This window comes from Protopterus annectens, chromosome 3.part0 (genome assembly GCF_019279795.1).
Source record: "Protopterus annectens isolate FY-2018-M chromosome 3.part0, PAN1.0, whole genome shotgun sequence".
Classification (NCBI taxonomy): domain Eukaryota; kingdom Metazoa; phylum Chordata; order Ceratodontiformes; family Protopteridae; genus Protopterus; species Protopterus annectens.
The window spans coordinates 239,975,183-239,995,788 of record NC_056731.1 but is presented as its reverse complement, the minus strand read 5'-3'; positions in this window follow the sequence as shown (position 1 = coordinate 239,995,788).

Below are 20,606 nucleotides of genomic sequence, written 5' to 3'. Positions count from 1 at the left end.
CATGGATATGAACTTTCCTACTGTCTCTGTTATTGACTTGGTGAATATGGGCATCCTGAGGCAATGTAGAAATTGCCTAATATTTACTGATAACCAGTTAATTCTCAAACAAACTGATATGGTATGTGAGAGCTGCATTTACACAATATCACTGGAGGCAAAGCTCTCACATAAAAGTACTCCTAATGTCAATAAGGTTGTCAGTAGTACACATGCTGCACCCATCTCACATAATTCAAAGCAGACATATAGACCCACATATACTGAGGCACTTACATGCAACCTTCCTAAACCACAAAGACCTCCTAGACAAACTACACATACGAAATACCATTAGCAGCCCCAAACACACTTTTTCAAAGCAACATCCATATCAACACATAGAGTTACATCTCATGGAGCCTCTACCTCTAAACCCATAAGGCAAGTCAACACACAATGCAACATTCTAATCACTGGAGGCTCCATCATGAGACACACTGTTGTCCTTCTCACCAGGCTGGGTAAGGAGAAAGTTACGGTCAATTGCTCATCAGGGGCTAGGATCCACCGCATTATGCATGAACTCAGGTCATTGCACCACAATTACCAATATGACTCAGTCATAGTCCATGTGAGAGTAAATGACCTGAGACGTACCTCCCTTTAGACTATATGAAGAGAGACATCATAGAGCTCTCAGAACATGTGTCTCAGGTTGGTATGAACCTAGCATTGAGCAGGATTTTACCTTCTCTAAGGATGATGCCACAATACAAACAAAAGATGATTGACTTTAATAATTGGCTTAGTTTCTGGTGTCATTCTAAAGGGTTGCAATATTTGTCAGCATGGAAGGAGATGGTCAACAGAACATACTGCTTTGCAAGGGATGGTCTGCACTTCTCCCCTTTAGGCTTTCAAATATTAGCTAAAACATTTTCTTCCCCCATAGTGCCATTTTTAGGCAATACCAAACTGAAAATACTTCCGACATAGCAAATCAAAACCAAAAAAATCTAAAGGTATTACTGCTCAATGCTAGGAGCCTAAACAAAAAAGGGTCTATATTATAACATTGAATTCTACAAAGATCGAATGTTATAATATCAAACCCTAAACACCGAAATCCGAAAACATAGAACAGTCAAAATCGTGAATTTTTTCCCAGGGAAAAAATTTGCTATTCCGAGAAACATACACACAACACAAACACACACAAAAAAACAGCAATCCACACACATACACTTAAAATCCTACACCTAAACCTAAACTAAACTTTACATACACTACTAGCTATTCACTTATCTTAACCCAACCCTAACCCTAAGGTCCGTCACTATCGCACACTCACCTCACCAGCGCCCTAACCCTAACTCACCTAACCCGCTCCCTAAGCCTAACCTACACACAACTGCACACTTATCTGACCCGCTCTCTAACCCTAACTCACCTAATCCGCCCCTAACCCTAACCTACACACAATCGCACACTTACCTGAACCCGACCCGTAACGTTCCAACATATCGAACACTGAAAACAGTGAAGCCACAGCAACAGCCCACTGAATTCTTTCCCTGGGAAAGAATTTGGTGTCCTGCACCTTCGCTGTTTTCAGCGTTTGACATTACGGGGTCGATATTATAACATTCAATCTTTGTAGAATTCGGTGTTATAATATAGACCCAACAAAAGACTCCACTCCCTGGAAGCTCTCTTTACCCTAGAGAATGCTAATGTCTGTGCGGTCTCTGAGACATGGTTTAAAGCTGTGGAGTGCACACCAACAGTGCAAGGTTATAATGCCTTCCACACATTTAGGCCATTTAGGTCATTAGTGTATGTAAAGTTTAGTTTAGGTTTAGGTGTAGGATTTTAAGTGCACTTTTCTGAGATTTAAAAAAGTTCAGTTACAGGCTTGCTGTTTCCTGAACTGTTTGTAAGTTTCTGTGAGGCCATTTTTGCTTGGGCTAAGGGAAGGTCTCTCTGTTGATCAGTGGCAGTGAATAACATTGAGCAGTTTCCCTGCCCCCCGTAGGAGTGGTTACTGACTTGAAACTGTAGTTTTATTGGCCAACAGGGGTCATTTCCAAAACTCCTTCATCTTCCTCTCTTAAAACCTAGTTGCCTCATGGTTTTGGCGTCTTTTCAGGCTTGTTGGCTGTTGGTGAAGCACCCACCAAGAGGAGAAAACGCTGAGAGAAGAAGGGAGCCACTTTTGAGATTTTAAGTATTTTTCTCTGTTTACTTGCTAAGTTTTTCTGCATAGCTGTCTAGTTTGAGCATTTTCTGGCTTATTAAACTTGATTTCTGCATTAGTAGCTGTATTTAGAGCACAACCAAAAGTTGTTTACTGAATTTCCTGTTTGCACTTAATTTTAAATATTTTTTTTCTCAAAACTTGCATATTTTCTGTCCTTGACCTAGCACTCTTGTGTGGGGTCATTTACTGCACTGTTATAACTTGATATTACCTGTGAATCTCTGCTATCTCTGAAAAAAACAAAAACAAAAATCTTGCTTTTTTCCCACTTTTCTGAGATTTAAAAAAGTTCAGTTACAGGCTTGCTGTTTCCTGAACTGTTTGTAAGTTTCTGTGAGGCCATTTTTGCTTGGGCTAAAGGAAAGTCTCTCTGTTGATCAGTGGCAGTGAATAACATTGAGCAGTTTCCCTGCCCCCGTAGGAGTGGTTACTGACTTGAAACTGTAGTTTTATTGTCCATTTTGGGTCTATTCCTGCTTCTTTCCAGCCCCTGCTATCAAGCACGCTTTAACGTGCTTTAGCGCAGAGTTGCCACTAGAGTAGCATCGGGCAGCGCCGGTTTAACAAGGTTAAACTTTTTCTGGCTCCATAAAGTCTGTTCTTCAATTTTTCCCTTAGAACTGCTCTGTTAGGAACCTAAACAGTTTGCACCTTCACTAAAAAGCGCAGCACTTGTTCCTAATTGCTTTTTCTTCTCAAAAAGGTCAGCACTTGTCTTAAAAGCATATCCCTTGTCTTATAAGCATTTTCTTTGCAGGTCAAGCACTCCTATATTATACAAATCCCTCACTTGCAAAACCCCCCAGGACTGCCCACTTCCCTGCTAAGCCCTCTACTTTTCTGTCTCATACCAACTCATAATTCTTTCTAGCATGTCTAAGGGTCAGATGCTGGCGTCCTCTTCTGCCCAGTTGGTGAATCTGGGAATTCTGAGGCAATGTTACAATTGCCTCATGTACACGGACAACCCCCTCCTCCTCCCACATAACACTAACACTTGTGAGAGATGCAACTATTTAGCCAAACTGGAGGCTGAGGTCTCTCAACTCAGGACTGGCAAGACCAGGCAGGAGGAGAAGGCAACTACACACACCACAATACAAGTCTCACATAACTCAACCACACCACTGAATCAAACACATAAACACAATAAGACATACTCGGAGGCTCTGAGTAAAAATTTACCTAAACAGCAAAGGCCTCCAAAGCAGACACCCAAGCAACTGCAAACTCAAGACACCACACAAACAACACATAATAAACAAAATCAGTGTGCAAAGCAGTCACTGCCCTTAAGGCCAAATACAACACCAAACATACTTGTCATAGGTGACTCCATAGTCAGACACACTGATGTCCCACTCACCAGGCTGAACAAGGAGAAGGTCACGGTAAGCTGCCTATCGGGCGCTAGAATCCGCCACATAACACAAGCACTCAGGTCACTCCACGGCAAGTACAAATATGACACAGTCATTGTCCATGCTGGTGTGAACGACCTGAGATGTACCTCCCTGGACTACATGAAAAGAGACATAGAGGAGCTCTCTGATTATGTAGCCCAGGCAGGTATGACCCTGACCCTGAGCAGTATCCTTCCTTCACCACGAATGATGTCACAATATAGTGACAAGATGATCAGCTTTAACAATTGGCTTAATTTCTGGTGTCATTCAAAGGGGATCCAGTGTCTGTCTGCTTGGGATGACATGCTTGACAAGCCATGCTGCTTCGCAAGGGACGGCTTGCACCTGTCACCCCTGGGATTCCGGATATTGGCTAAGGCTCTTGCCACCCCCATAGTGCCTTTTTTAGGCAAGGCTCAAATTCTAAACCTACCACCCTAGAAAACAAAAACGGGAAGAAACTAAGGGTAATGCTGCTCAATGCCAGAAGTCTAAATCTCAAAATGCACGCACTCAAGGCCCTTCTCAGTATGGAGAACATCGATGTCTGTGCTGTGACTGAAACCTGGTTCAAGGCTCCTGAGAGCACCCCGGCACTATCAGGTTTTACCTCATATCATGCATTCCAGCCCCAAAACCCAGGCCATACCACAAAAGGAGGTGGTGTATCCATATTCATCAAGGATACCCACACCTCCAGGTTGGTGGCTACGCATGAAGCATCGGAAACCATCCAGGTGCAATTAACCATAGGCAAAACTGCTCTACAATTTGTAGCATGCTACAGGCCACCCTCTCAAACTCAGGAAACCCACACAGCCTTCCTGAAGACACTGGAGGGTATAAATGTATCACCAAACACCATCATATTGGGTGACTTCAACTACCAGAATATAGACTGGGAACATTACTCAAGCCCCAACGTTCTAGCCCAAAGGTTCCTGGAGTTCATAAATTCAAATGCCATGGAACAACTAGTCACCGTCCCCACAAGAGGAGAAAATATACTAGATCTCATCATCACAAACATGGGGACAAAATGCTCCACACCGGAAGTATATCCCTCTTTGGTGAGATCAGATCATAAACTAATCTCACTAGAAATCCACATCCCGCCCCCACCCCAAACAAAAAAGACCACAGTGAAGAACTTCTCTAAAGCAAACTTTACACTACTCAAGACAGGTGTGGTATCCTTCAAGGCCCCCGAGCTAATGGAAACCACAACCTAAGCTGTGGAAGCCCTTATAAATGCCTTCTATGAACACCTTCAGGACTGCATGGATCAGGCAATCCCAAATAAAACCAAGACTCTTTCCACCAAGGGCAAACGTCCAGTCTGGTGGACCCCAGCCATAAACAAACTTTACAATAAGAGGAGAAAGCTATTACATGATAGAGCAAAATCCCAAAAAGGGAAGGCATCTTTGATCAGTACTAGCAAGAAACTACGATCCCTCATAAAATCATCCAAGGCCAACTTTGAGAAAAAAATTGCCATAGATTCAAAAGACAATCATAAGGCCTTCTTCAGCTATGTCAGAAACCTGGGTGGAAACTCCCAGATATGCTCAGAATTAGTCCAAAATGATACAAAAATCACTGAACCCACAGACATTGCCAACATACTGGCAGACAGGTTCAGCGCAAACTTCACCCCCTCTCCCCAAAAGGAGAGATAACTATCCCAACAGAGTATAGCCTTCCAGACATCTCAAATGCGCAGGTGAAAGATGCTCTCTCTACAGCTAAAAACACAGCATCAATGGGACCGGATGGTGTCCCCGGCTGTGTGCTACATGAACTCAATGAAGAACTAAACCCGCACATAAGGCAGCTGTTTAATCTTAGCCTTACCACAGGATTTGTTCCCAAGGAGTGGCGTACGGCAACTGTGGTCCCACTCCAGAAAGGCGGTGCCTCTACGGACCCTGGTAATTACTGCCCCATAAGCTTAACAAGCCTGGTCTGCAAAGCTATGGAGAGGATCATAATGGAACTCATAAACAAGGACATAGGGGACTTGCAGACCTTGGACCCAACCCAGTTTGGCTTTGTCAAGGGCAGATCTTGCCTTTTGAAATTGATCGACTTCTTCGAAACAGTTACCAAGGCCATTGATGAGGGAAAGGCAGTCCATACAGCCTACCTTGACCTTGCAAAAGCTTTCGACACAATACCCCACTCGGGTATCATAGAGAAACTTACCAGCTTAAATGTAAACCCATATGTCACAAGATGGGCTGCAAACTGGCTAAAGGACAGAACCCACAGGGTTAGAGTTGCTGGAGCCATGTCAGACTCCAAGCCGGTTACAAGTGGTGTCCCACAGGGCTCAGTCCTTGGCCCCCTATTGTTCGGCATCTACTTCTCAGAAGTACAGGCAAACATAGGAGGACTATGGCTGACAAAGGCTGCGGATGACTGCAAACTGGGTGCCATAGTGGATAGTACATCAGACACAGACATCCTTCAGAGGGGTCTCACGGAAACTGATAGCTGGTGCCAGAGCCATGGCCTGAAGTTAAACACAAAAAAGTGTATAGTCATACCCTTCGGGAAAAACAAGGTAACCCCAAGCTACCATATAGGTGGCAACCCACTAAGCACAGAAGAGGTTATCAGGGACCTGGGTACCCAGGTTGACAGTGGCCTCTCGTTTGACACTCACGTTGCTAAAGTGGTTCGAAAGACCTTCTACATTGCCCATCTGATCATGAAGGGATTCACATCCAGATCAAGTGAGGTCATTGTTCCCCTGTACTCTTCACTTATCAGACCAATGATCGAGTACAATGTCCCATTTGGGATGTACCTCACCCGACACCTGCAGCAATTGGAGAGATCCCAAAAGTTCCTCACCAAAAGGATAAAGGGACTCCAAAACCTGTCATATACTGCCAGACTGAAGAAACTCCAACTCTATTCAGTTGCATACCGTCTGCTCAGAAGTGACCTGTGCCTGACATACAAGGCCATGACCAACCCGGAATTAATGGACATGCTCCACCTCAAAAAATCCAAATCCACCAGAACCACTCGAGCAAGTGACTTAAACCTTAGCACGGATATAAATAGGACGTGCTGGAGGGATAGATTTATCACCCAGAGACTCCCCATGCTGTGGAATAAAATCCCGGTCCATGTGAGGCAGAGCACCTCGCTGGCTCTGTTCAAGAGAAATCTTGACCGGTGGATGGGAGATTGTAGGTTTACCCTGGGAATCATCTCTGTGTCACTGCTGGACAGAGGCACAGCAAACTAATGGGCACATTATTTCTAACATAAGGGGTGGCGTAAGCCACATAACTTTGGGCTAGGCTTATAAATGCCTTAGGGCAGATAGCCTAGTATAAACCTATGAAACCTACATCACAGGCAGAGTCTAAAGGCTGTGGTGTCTCTATTTACGTCAAAAATAAATATACTTCAAGGCTGGTCAAACAGGACAATGCACTTGAGATGCTCCATGTTCAAATCTCTGTAGGTAAAATCCAATACCACTTCTTTGCAAGCTATAGGTCCCACTCTATGACCCAGAAAACCTATACCATGTATTTAAACTTATTAGAAACAGTAACCATCCAACCTAATACCATATTCATGGGTGACGTTAATTACCCCACTGTTAACTGGGAATCCTATACAACATCAAGTGTGCATTCACAGAGATTCCTGGATTTTGCAAACACTAACTCCCTGGACCAGATAGTCAATACACCAGCCAGGGGTGCAACCATATAACATCTGGTCCTCACTAATACAGGAGAGTGCTGCACACCCCCTACTGTAATGCTTTCCCTGGTAAGGTCAGACCACAAAATGTTCTCCTTTGAAGTAAAAATAAAACCTAGACCCCCATCTCAACCGGGAATATTCAGGAACTATTCTAAGGCTAACTTCCTGCTATTAAGCGAGAACCTGGCAAAATTTCAAGCACATATAAACCCTGAGAACACTTCTTCCTATGCAGAACTGTTTACAGAAACCCTGTACAAGCATGTTAATAGCTGCATAGAGGCAACTGAACCCAGCAGGAAGAAGTACAGAACTAACTCAAAAAACAAGCCACCCTGGTGGAATCACAACATCAATCAGATGTATAACAGGAGGAAGAAAATCATGGCAAAAATTAGGAGGTGCAGCACCCAGAAGGATAAAAGCACTCTCATCTAATTAAACAAACAACTCAGAGGACAAATAAAGTCTACCAAAGCCAAATTTGAGGTAAGTTTGGCCTCCCAGGCCAAGGACAACCACAAAGCATTCTTTAGTTGTGTCCGCATCCTCAAAGGCAATGCACAATTGTGTGCAGACCTCATTGCAAATGGAACAACCTATACTGAACCAGAAGATACAGCAAACCTCCTAGCTGATAAATTCATCTCCAACTTTACCCCTCTCTCCCCCTCAACCTTCCCTCAGGAAATACCATCAAATATAACTCCCCCTACTGTCACTAGGGAACAAGTCCTTAATGTTCTCTCTAAGACCAAGAACACTGCATCAATGGACCCAGACAATATCCCAGGATGCCCTTTAAATACCATGAAGCATGACCTATCAGGGCCTCTAGAATTACTATTTAACTATAGCCTCCAAACAGGCTTCATGCATTATGAATGGAGAAAGGAAACAGTCATCCCTCTGCACAATGGTTGGCCATCTACAGACCCTGGAGACTATAGACCCATAAGTGTCACTAGTCTTATATGTAAAGCCATGAAAAGAATTATCATGGAAATGATCACTAGATATATAGTAAACCTCCAGACACTGGACCCAACTCAGTTTGGTTTCGCCAAGGGCAGATCATGCCTACTCAACCAGGTGGACTTCTTTGAGAAGGTCACCAAAGCAATGGATGAGGGCAAAATCATTCCCCCTGCCTAACTTGACCTGGCCAAGGCATTTGACGCAATACCCCACTCAGACATTGTTGACAAACTCAAGAGGTTAGGAACAAATCTGTATGTCACCCGGTGTATAGCCAACTGGCTCACAGACAGGGCCCAAGAAGTTAGAACTGGGAAGGAAGTCCACCTCTACAAAGAGGCCAGTCACAAGTGGAGTCCCTCAGGGATCAGTCCTTGGACCTTTACTTTTTGGCATTTACTTCTCAGAAGTCAAGGCAAATGTCAGTGGTCTCTGGCTGACTAAATTTGCAGATGATTGCAAATTAGGAGCTGTCATTAAATCTTACACTGACACAAAATTTCTCCAGGAGGGGCTGACACAGACAAATAACTGGTGTCAGAGCCATGGACTAAAACTAAATGCTAAGAAATGCATAATAGCATCCTTTGAGAAGTCATCCATCCCTGGTAACTATGATATTGACAACACACCACTTAGAGTTGACCTAGTAGTCAGGGACTTAGGAACACACATAGATAATAATCTAGCCTTTGATCATCACGTGTCTACAGTGGTGAGGAAATCATTCTATGTTGTACAACTTATAAACAAAGGTATGGCATCTAGGTCCAAGAAAGTCACTGTTCCGCTGTATTTGGCATTCATCAGACCTATCATAGAGTAAAATGCACCCTTTGGTATGTACCTAACCAGGCATATCCAACAACTGGAATGTCCACAGAGGTTCCTCACTAAAAGAATTCAGAGCATAAGTAATATGTCCCATGCAGACCACCTCAAGGCCCTATCCCTTCATTCTGTCTCCTACAGGCTTTTGAGGGGTGATCTATGCCTGGCATACAGGGCATTGTCAGACCCCACTCTGATGGTCCTCCTGCATATCCACAAAACAAACAGTACCAGAATTACCCATTCTAAAGACTTAAACCTTGCCTGTGATATAAATAGGACCTGCTGGAGAGATACGTATCTATCCAAGAGACTACCCCATCTATGGAACAGGCTCCCCATCCGTGTGAAGCAGAGTTCCTCCCTAACCCAACTCAAGTGTAACTTGAACAATTGGATGGGAAAGTGGAAATTCATCCCTGGTTTGGCACCTATGTCTCTAATGCAAACAGGTAACCTATAAATTGTTCATCTCCCAGGCCCATGCTTATACTTATAAAGGGTATCAGAACTTGCCAGAGATTTAGGATGCATGGCTAGGCCTAAAAAGGCCCTTGTAGTCATTAGCCTAGTAAACACCTATGAACCTATGAACCTATATGTTCAGCTTCACCATACAGACTGGGAAAGGCTTAACCAGGTGAGGGGATCCTTACAGTTAACATAATAGTAAGGAAAACCATATGCTAGACATAAAGTAAAACAAAAATAATGATGTTTTGCACTTATTATGCAGTAAATAAATGATATGCAATAATTTTATTGAATGTGATTGCAGTTAAAATTATACATAAAAAAATACATCTATAGCCAGTCTCCATCCAGCAATCATAGGTCCCAAAGGTATTCAGTACCACTGTGCTAGTGATCAGCTGTTACAGTGGTGTGGGTGTTATATAGTTAATTAATGTCAAGCAGAGCACCTCTTTGGCCCTCTTCAAAAGGAATCTTGACAATTGGATGGGAGATAGAAAATTCACCCCGGGGATCACGTCAGTCGCCCTGCTAGACAGGGGTCCAGGTAAGTAAATATTGTGGGAAGAAATAGCCAGGGAATTGTTATGGCTAGGCTTGTATAGGCCCTAGGGCCGATAGCCTAGTACCAACCTATGAACCTATGAATCTATGAATTAGATCTTATTGGTTGCTCATACTGTATAGTGCAGCTGTATGAATTTTCTTGCTGTTTATGATGTTCTTCTTTTCTGTCTGTTACAGAGTCACCAGTGTGGACATTAGACATATTCTGTATGATCAAAAGCTGATCAACGTTAATTGTTTTGATCTAAAGTTAGGGAGTGCTGTTGACTATGATTTTGATTGTTGCAGCCTGAGTTTGATAGCAGTGCCAGTGGTCCTCCCTTCTTTATGCTATAAAACATAAAACTTGGCACTGTCATGAAACTATTCTGTTTATTGAGTCCTGTAGGTGTCAGTGACATCCATTTTCAAATGTCAGTGCAGTTCTTTCCTTTTCAGGATGCTATGATGCCATCCAATGATATGTTCGCTTATATTTCTGTGAAATGTGCACTTCCATAAAAGAACCCCTTCTCTCTATAAATGTACATTACATTTTCTTTTGTTAATAAACAAAGGTGTTTCCTGTAATATTTTTATCAAACTAGCAATTCTCCCCTGAAAAATTATTCAGTGATTAACATTCATTTTCTTAATTTTCACTGTGCCAGTAGTAAAGGAGATACCATCAGTATAATTAAATCAATTTTAAAAGTAATTCCAACTTTAGCATCATCTGAAAAACATTGAAACCATGAAAAACATGGAGATATCATGTGCAACCTTCTTGAACATCTTCTGATAATATTAGAAAACAAGCTGCTCTCATACTGTTTGTTAGGAATTAAATGTATTAGGTCTATAGCTTCACCTACAAATAAGCCTCATTAGTCTAGACACTGTCACCAGGTGGATTGTAAAAATATTCAGCTTCATGCTCCTGTGAAGTCTAGAGGAATGTAAATGCATATTACCAAAGGCTATCGTCACAAAGATTTGGGATCATAGTATCCTCTAGTCTTGATAAATATAAACTTTGTATCTGGGGACTATATTGCATTAAATGATTCAGAAGCAATAAATAACAAGAAAATGAGGGAATGAGTGAAAGAATAATTTGTGACGTAGATTAAAAAGTAGACATGCCATAAAACTAACAGCACAAAGTGAATTCTGTTGTAAGCCAGACTCCTTTCTCTAAGGATGTCCTTTTTGTTTTTCTCTTCATCAGGCAACTTAAATGTACCAGAAACATAATCTGCATGTTCCATAACCAGACTACTCCCCCGGTTCAAGCTCATGAGCTACTTGTTATTTACTCTCTTTATTTGTTTCTGTCTTCAGTTCCTTCTCATTGAGGTTATACAAGCAGGCCTTATGAACATTTACAAAGAGGTATCTTAATCCCCCTTCATAAATTTATTCAAAAGCAGCAGTCATGGGTTGGAAAGTTGGATTGATGATGCACTTTTCTTTCTTAAAATACAACCTGGTAATTCAATATTTAAAAGCAGAGTCTTGTACAGAAAATAATAGTTAAGTTAGATGGATTGCATATATTTATCAAATCAGTATGTAGATAAAATGGAAGCTAAGAAAGGAACTGATGACTGAAATATTTGTATTATTTAACATATCAAAAAATAATTCAATAACATCAAGTGAACACTGAAGCTGAAAACACAAACCTGTGTCATGCGTACTTCATTGGTGCTTAGCTTTGAAGCAGAAAAGGCTGTCAACATACATAATAACAGTGCTTGTTCAAGCACCTGACAAGTTTAATGCTCCTCAGGTCATGCAGAGCATTATAGCCCTATATATATATAACTTCCAACAGTTGTAATAAGATAGTCTACTACATTTCAATGCTTTCTCTTTAAAAAGAAGTTCTAAACAAGTGTTCCCATTATTAACTCTATTCTTTGATTTAACCATTGAAGTTTTGGATCAAAAATCATTTAGACTGAGTATGTTAAGGGATTTCATACAAAATGGCAACATTTATTGATAATGCAGTATTTTTCTTAATGAAAATGACAAAGAGTTTAATCAAAAAGAAACTACACTATTCTGTCATATTACATGGTTAAGAAGTAAAAGACACCTTTAATAAGATCTCTCTCTCTCTCTCTCTCTGTATGTATATATATATATATATATATATATATATATATATATATATATATATATATATATATTATTTTTTTTTATTATTTTGCTTATCCAAACTCATGGAATACCTCTTCCTCTTTATTTTGAGAAATCTGGCTTGATTCAAACACTCCTCAATGTCAACAAATTATAGCAGCTCAACACAAACTTTTGAACTAATGCTTGAGACAAACCTTGCTGTTGTTTAAATAATTTTAAATAGAATAAAAGACACCCTCCAAACGATTCACACTCAGAATCCAAAAAGCTTTTATTAATTAAAACAGGTAAGCACTTTCACAGAAAGTATTCTGCTTCTTCAGACCATTAACTGACAACTATTAAACCAAGACGTTTAAAAAGTAAGACACAGCCAATTATAATAGCTTAAAACAGTCACGCCATCTAATCAATTAAGCAATAAAACTCAAGTAACAAGATTACAGCCTACCTAAAAAGAAACTACTTAAAAGTCTATTAATAGTGCATATTTACGATCACTAGAAAGACATCTCTATAGTATTGGTTTCACATCATTCATTATTAACTAAGTACACATTATATAAAAAAAAACTAAATTCTAAGCCACTAGTACAATAAAATCGCATATATTATAAAGTGCTTATTATGGATGTCACCGATCATTAGATGTAAACAATATACATTCAAATTATTAAGTCAGTTTAGAAACAGTTCCCGGGATTCAGCAAGTTTCCATGTAGGAATAGCTTATTCATGCACAGAAGGGACCATTCCCATACAGCATGGCAGTGTGCCATGCATATTCATGAAGGTGTGCTGCTATGCTCTAAAACGGACATGGTTCTGTGTACTAGTGCAGGGGGTATGTCTGAGAGCAGAGCTCTCACAATACACATGCCCCCTGCACTCCAGAATTGCTGTTCGGCAATTTAAAATGAGCGAGAATGCTTGTAACACCCCCAACCCATCAGGGTAAGAAATCTGGACAAAGCGCTAAGGGGCAATAATCTCTACCAAGCCATAAACTTGATAGAATAACAGGTTTAGCATAAGCACATAGCGCACACCTCCCAACCCGTCAGAGTAAGGAATCTGGACAAAGCCATAATGGACACTCATCCCTACAAAGCCAGGAAGTTGATAGAATAACAGGTTCAGCATTAGTATGGATATTCTGAAAAGTACAAATTAAAAAACGCAACAAATAAATTATTTTGTTTTATATATGCAATAAAGTTTAAGTGCAGCTGTGCCAGTGGGCCTGTTGCTTAGCTACGCTTAGCCCAGCTGAAATGGCAGGATAAGTTAAAAAGCAGTCAACATCCAGCATAAGCATAAGTGCAATAATGTAGCAGTTGGAGTGTACACCTTGGAAGTATTCCAATCATGGTTCAAGCCTCACCACAGCCATTTCCATTTTGTATGTGTAAACATTACAAATTTAAATTTTTTGTATATTTATGTAAGAAGTAACTTATTTTTCTCAACCAGAGTAGTGTATTAGGTCCAGATGTAAGATGTCAGTGTAATAAAGAAGTGAAGCCCCCATATAAACACAAGTGCTGCATACAGTATAGTCATGCAAGAATAAATTAAGTACAGCACATTGGGGATGTCAGGGAAGGTAAATAAATCTATATTATGTAATGAATGATGACTCAGTCCCATACAGATGGTAGACTAATATAATAAACCATAAGCAATTCTAAGCATTGCACAGCTATGCTGACCGGGTGTAAGATTGTTTACATATGGATACTAAGCAATGACTTGCCCAGCTAACTGGATTTGCCCTTTGGTAAGCAATGCTGAACCTGCCCCTTTAAGCACTGCAGTGGTGGCTGGTGACTTCAAATTAAAGGTGGGGGGGGGGCTGCAGGAGACAGCTGAATGGGTGGGGCCAATGGGAAGGGGTGTGACCAACTAGAAATGGGTGGGGCTATGCTCAAAATGACAACAACTGGAACTTTAATTAAATACACTGCCCTGGGTGCCAAACCATCATTATGAGAGTCCAATCAAGACAAAATGAAGTGTAGAAGAAAAAAATATTTCAATACATTGGCTACATGACAGCTTACTCAATATCCAGATGGAAACACAAAGGTTGTGAGGCATGCAAAAATAAATTACTTTTTAAATACATTACTGGAATGCCAGTCAAAATCAAGTATAAAAAAACAAGCAGCACTCAACTCAAACCACTTCTCCTTGCATTGCAGTTCTAATTATAATTTATATTCAGCTTTATAAAAGTACCAAGTAACATGCTGAAAGTATCAATCTCTGTGATACCCCACTTGTAAAAATGTTTCTTATCCAAAAAAGACCTGCTGCCTGACAACAACTATCTACTTGTTTCATGGGGAAGACATGATCAAAGTAAAAAAATGAACAGCAAACAAGAAACAAGCTCAAGATAAATTGCTTAAAGGATAACTGCACAAGTTATGGACCACACATGATAGATTGACATTCTGTTTAGTTTATGGGTAAAGCCTGCAAAGATGACTGCAAGTCTCCAACAAATGTAATGAGCTTCTGGAAATACTGTAATCCTGTCTTTTATTACAAATACTGTCATATACATTTCAATACCTAAGGCTTATACGTTATCTAGTTATGTAAATATTCTCTGCATGGCAACAACAAAAAGGCTTTCAATGTCAGTAATTCTTTAACAGTATGCTTATTAAAGCTTACTTGCATCTTACAATCTCCAACAAGCTTACCTAATGGTCATTAAAGCATTGCTACTTAAAAACAGAGCAACAGGGCACTGTGACAACATGCATTTTCTGAATAATAAGAAGCATAAATCAACAGTATAAAAATATGACAGAAAACCGGAACATTCTGCAAAATTAAGGACAGATGAAAAGTCACTGTCGTACTTGTGTCTGCCTTGGATGGGGGAATACTCTGCAGACTTACACTGCATAACTGCTCCTTGCCTTGCTTGAGCACATCCAGTGTCACTACATGGGGGAGTGGGGTGCAACAAGTATGTCACAATTTGAAACGTCTCTGGCTGACGGTGATGGCTCTGATGCTCATACCTCTCAACTGCAGAGCAATAAATCTGGACAAAACCATACATAGAAGTGGGACACAGGCCCAAAAATAAGTACAATTTTAAATATTGCTTTTATAAATTACAAAGATAATAGAGTAGTAGTAGGTCTTGCATTAGTATGAATTTTCTGAAGGGTATGAAATCTGAAACTCAAATGTCTGCCATTATTTTCTAACTTCAGTCTTTAATGATTTCCCACTAATTTGCCAGAAAACCGCAATTTTATGAAAAATGGACCAAAAATGTGATGCAAAAATATAAAATTGCCACACAATACAGCTGGGAACCTGTCAAAGAAGGGACGCCTTTTTAATATTAGTACTGTTAACTTGAGCAGCCGATAAAAATATAAGAATCTACATGCATTTCTGAAATAAAAGTAATCTATTACTCTGATCATTACAGTTATTTATAATTGTAAACCCTCCACAGTTTCTTCCAAAATTGCCATTTTGTGGAGGGATTATTAAGGGGAGAGTAACATTTTGAGCCAAAATTGGGGACAGTTGAGAGGTTTGGATATTCCTAATTCTATAAAGCGATTTATTTACACGTACCTCTCAATCTCTTAATGCAGGAAATCTGGACAAGGCCAAATATATTGGGGGAACATACAAACAGTACTAAAAATTGCTCTTGTATAAACTTAAGACAGTTGATAGAATAACAGGTCTTGCTTTAGCATGCATTTTTCTGAAGGTTATGACATCTGAAACTCAATGTCTGTCATTATTTAGTGACTTCATTCCTAAATGATTTGCCAGAAAACCACAAATTTTGTGAGGACCAAACCAAAAATAAGAAGCAAAAATCTATTCATTCTGCAAAAATCTGGACAGTTGAGAGGTATAGTTCAGCCGGGGCTGTCTTTGAGTTTGCTGCCCTTCTCGCCTCACAAAATCATGGTCAAATGGAGCCTCCCCTTGCAGCCATTCCAATGTCCCATTCATTGGTTATTTTGGCCCATTTACCATAGACATTGTAATGTACATACTGCTTTACCTCTGCGATGATTTGGATTTGAAAGTTTTATTTTGTATTTTACAGCACAAACACTAATAGATATCTGCTAAACAAAGCAATGCAGTCTCACAATGAAGATATACTTAGCATTAAAACTTCTCTGCCCTTGAAACTCACATTCATTAAAACAGCATTGAAACCAACAGACAAAGAAAATACATTTTGCCAGTGGCAGATAAAGATTAACTTTGGGCTGTTTTCACATCATAGGTCCTTTGCACATGAAACATACATGTGCTCTTTGATACGCCTTCCTGATTGTATTAAATTATATTCCTTGTACAATACAGTACAGTTGCTAGAGGGCGTTTTCAATCTATTGTTTTGAACATGTTTTCCAGTAAACATTGAAACAAAATGCATGCACCAATAATGACAAAACTGTCCAAATCAGAACATTTTTCCAGTAAACAATGAAACAAAATGCATGCACCAATAATGACAAAACTGCCCAATTCAGAACATTTCTATCATAAAAGTCTACTCAAACTTCTACAGTCCACCAGTATCAGTAAATATGTGCAATCTCTGAAGTAGTAAAAGTCATCTAAATAATTCCACATTAAAGAAATATGTAACTAATGAAGAAGTTGCTGCTAGCAAACAATTTTATATTTCATTGTTTCATCTACAAATAAAGTGCCTGTTGCCCTTGAGGAATAAATTGCCTCTGTTGCATTAAAAAATGATAAGGTAGTAATATTGCAATAGGGAATGGATGGCAAATTGATAACAGGTTCATAGTTGCTAGGTATCTTCACCAAGAAGGACTATAGCATCCACCCCCTTTAAAACACAGTACCATATCAGCAATGCATTTACCTACTATGGGAATAGAACCCACAGCCTTCTGTATCAAAAGCAAGTATACTACCTGTTGTGCTAATAACAACGCAAGTAGATTTGGCATAAGCAGCACTAAGCTTTTACTCCCCTGCTGCTCTCAGCTTCTTGCAAAATCTACTCGACACTCAGCTGTATCTCTGAACTTTGGAGCACAAGAAATCTGGAAAAGGCCAACATTTATTGAGGGGGGGACAAAAGCCCAAAAACCAGGGACACATTTTAAACATTGCTTGTATAATGTTGGAAAGTTGCTAGAATATAATGCTGTGTTATCACCATCCATTTCACTGCCAAGTATTGAACCGAGGACCCTGTGTAAAGCAGTCAGAGCAACATACCACTATGCCAAATAATCTGATTTGTGAAAGAAAGGAAGACTGAAACTTAAATGGCTACCATTTAGTGAATTCAGTTCTCACCATAGCTGTCAACCTCTTAACACAAAACACCTTAACAAAGCCAATAATGGTGGAATACAGCCCCCAAACATATTCAGTGAATTCAGTTCTCAGTATAGCTTTCAACCTTTTAGCAAAAAACATGTGGACAAAGCCAGTAATGGGGGAATACAGCCCCCAAACATATTCAGTGAATTCAGTTCTCACCATAGCTCTAAACCTTAGCACAAAAAACCTGGATGAAGCCAATAATGGGGGAATACAGTCCCAAAATAGGGGCCACATTTCAAATATCCATGTTATAAACTTAGAAAACTGCTAGAATAAAATGCTTTGTGTTACCATGTACTTTATGAAAAATATGAAGTCTGAAATTCAAATGCCTGTTATTTGTATTTATTTAGCATTTGTTTACCAGGAAAGTCTGACTGGGAACAAAAAACAATTTTCAGCAGAGGCCCAGGGGGAAACACTCCAGACATATGTCTTTGTAAGATGTGAAAACATGCAGCCTCCACACAGAATGCACCCTAGCCAAGAATCAAACCAGAGCACTTGCAGCTATCAGGCAACAATGCCACCAGGGCACCACTGCACTACTGACTGTGCAAGGAAACAAAAGTACATAAACCACAGATTTTATGAGGAACAGAACAGGACAAATATGAGGCAAATATCTGCAATTTTTTTACAAATGGTGGTGGGTAGGGAATTCAGGCCCTTGCCACCTGCACCCAAGGTACAGGGTTCAAGCCTGAGGTATTCTCTACCCACCACCATGCAGTATATAGCAACTGGGACATTGCACACACACACACGCACACCAGTCTTCTATTGCTTGTAATACACTTACTTGGGTCCAGGGCCTTCTGTTGCTCTATATATCACTCCACTCACTAAGCTACATCCCATGAGATGTCAATAAAACTGTGGTGAGGTCCTTCCTTCCTGTGAGAGCAGGCCAGCCTGCAGACATTGCAGTCCAATCCCTTTCCAGAATATGCAGTTGTAACTAAGTGCATAGACTTCTGGGATGCTCTTAACTGATGTGTTTCTAATCCAGACTGCTGCTGAATCAGTCTGGAGCTCTGTGCATGCTCTGGACTGATTCAGCAGCAGTCTGGATGTTAGAAATGCCATGAGTGGGCATGCGCGAAGGTCTGTGATTTTTGTCCTTACTTTTTATTTTCTTTCTTCTTTTTTTACATCTGGGGGGGGGGGCTGCAGTCCTGCAGTCTAATAGCACAGGCCACCATTGAAGCACTGCAAACCTTAGCTAAGCAGGTTTGCCCGTAGCTTATCTTAGCTCCGCCTTTTCATAATTGTCCAGTCATGGCAAAGGGCAAGAAATTGGCTGTATTTAAACCCCGCAGGCGGGAATACAGCTCATAACTGGTTGTAGCTCTCCACTGTAGGCAGTATGGCTGGTGTTGGAGAGGGCATGCGCTTTCAGGTGCAGCACTGGGGCATACAGGAGTCCAAGGTCATAGTAGCACTCCTGGAAAAAAACATGACATGAGACTACTGCAGGACCAGTACCGGGGCTCCCAATATAAAGTGGAAGCCTGGGAAAGTCTCGCCTGTGATCTCATCAGTGCCACTGGTATCCGTCAGACTGGTGAGCAGGTCCAGCACCAATATGTCGACTTGAAACAAAGGAAGAGGGAGGTCTTTGAACAGTGGGTCCAAGAATCCAAATAGACGGGAGATGTCCCAGCAGTGTGTAAGTATTTGTAGCAATAACTGTTTACCAAAGTCCAGCCTGTGTAAGTGATGGATAGGTATGCATAAATGTTTCTCTGTTTTCATTACAGCTGCAGCTGAGTGGGCTGCAAACCAGGAAGCCCATGCCATCAGGTTGCAAAGCCTGCATCGTGAGGCTGGTGACTAACAATCCTGCTTGTAGTAGTCATACCAAATAAATATAAAAGAGTAAAATGTCACCTGACAATATAAAAAATGTGTATGATTTCTACTGAAGAAACCAGACAATATGACAGTAATAGTCCCATATAGGTCATATTTAAATAAAAGTGTAACTGCCTGGCAATAAAGTTCTAAATCCTGGACTGGTTGTGTTTACTCTGGTATTGTATGGCCTCACATGTTGCACTCACTAAGATTTGATGTCTGAATAGTACTGTTATGTCAACCACTGTTTCTCACACTTTGCTACATAAAAAATGTCAAGGAATGTCTGTATAAGAATGTTGTAATTACAAGGTCAGATTGTACAACCAAGAGAGGCATAGACAGAAAACAGAGAAAGCAGAAGCAGCAGTTTCTCAATAGGTCACTCTGACGAAATACAAGTTGTTGTATTTTTAGCAGACGCAGCCATGGTTTGAATCCCGGGAGTGGTAGTAAGCTGTATGCATAATTTTAACTAGGATTTTGGGAATATGTGTATAAACAGTCAGGTAGTGTTAACAAACATTCCCCCCACAGGCCTGTCAGGAAAGATAACTGTTACTGCCTATCAATAAAATTTTAATCCTGGACTAGTTGTGTTAACTCTGGTATTGTATGGCTTCACATGTTGCATTCACCAAGATCTGATATCCGAATAGTACTGTTGTGTCAACCACCGTTTCTCACACTGTGCTATGTACAAATATGTCTAGGAATGTCTGTATAAGAATGTTGTAATTACAAGGGCAGATTGTACAACCAAGAGAGACATAGACAGACAACAGTGAAGGCAGACACAGCAGTTTCTCAATAGGTCATTCTGATGAAATGCAAATTGTTGCATTTTTAGCAGATGCAGCCATGGTTTGAATCCTGGGAGTGGTAGTAAGGTGTATGCATAATTTTAACTAGGAATTTGGGAATATGTGTAGAAACTGTCTAGGAATGTCTGTATAAGAATGTTGTAATTACAAGGTCAGATTGTACAACCAAGAGAGAGT